The sequence below is a fragment of the Bison bison genome, unplaced genomic scaffold, assembly GCF_000754665.1.
Source record: "Bison bison bison isolate TAMUID 2011002044 unplaced genomic scaffold, Bison_UMD1.0 scf7180017864535, whole genome shotgun sequence".
NCBI classification, from domain to species: Eukaryota; Metazoa; Chordata; class Mammalia; order Artiodactyla; family Bovidae; genus Bison; species Bison bison.
In genome coordinates, this window is record NW_011495084.1 from 13548133 (window position 1) to 13548509 (window position 377).

At 50.7% G+C, this 377-nt stretch overlaps 1 protein-coding gene across 1 annotated transcript in view; it reads left to right on the plus strand.

Annotated features, from left to right (window-relative positions):
• Positions 1–377, plus strand: part of LOC104982649 (multidrug resistance-associated protein 4-like) — a 350332-nt gene that overhangs the window by 160917 nt on the left and 189038 nt on the right.

The following is a 377-nucleotide window of genomic DNA, read 5'->3' on the forward strand; positions in this document are numbered from 1 at the left end:
TTGGAAAAGACCCTGATGCTGGAAGGGATTGGGGGCAGGAGGAAAAGGGGATGGCAGAGGATGAGATGGCTGGATGGCATCATCGATTCAATGGACATGAGTTTGAGTGAACTCCAGGAGTTGGTGATGGACAGGGAGACCTGGCATGCTGTGATTCATTGGGTCGCAAAGAGTCGAACATGACTGAGTGACTGAACTGAACTGAACTGAACTGCCACCCATTGTAGCTCAGTGGGGAAAGAATCTGCCTGCAATGCAGGAGACCCAGGTTCTATTCCAGGGTCAGGAAGATTTCTTGGAGAAGGAAATGGCACCCACTCCAGTATTCTTGCCTGGAAAATATCATGGACAGAGAAGCCTGGTGGGCTACAGCCCAT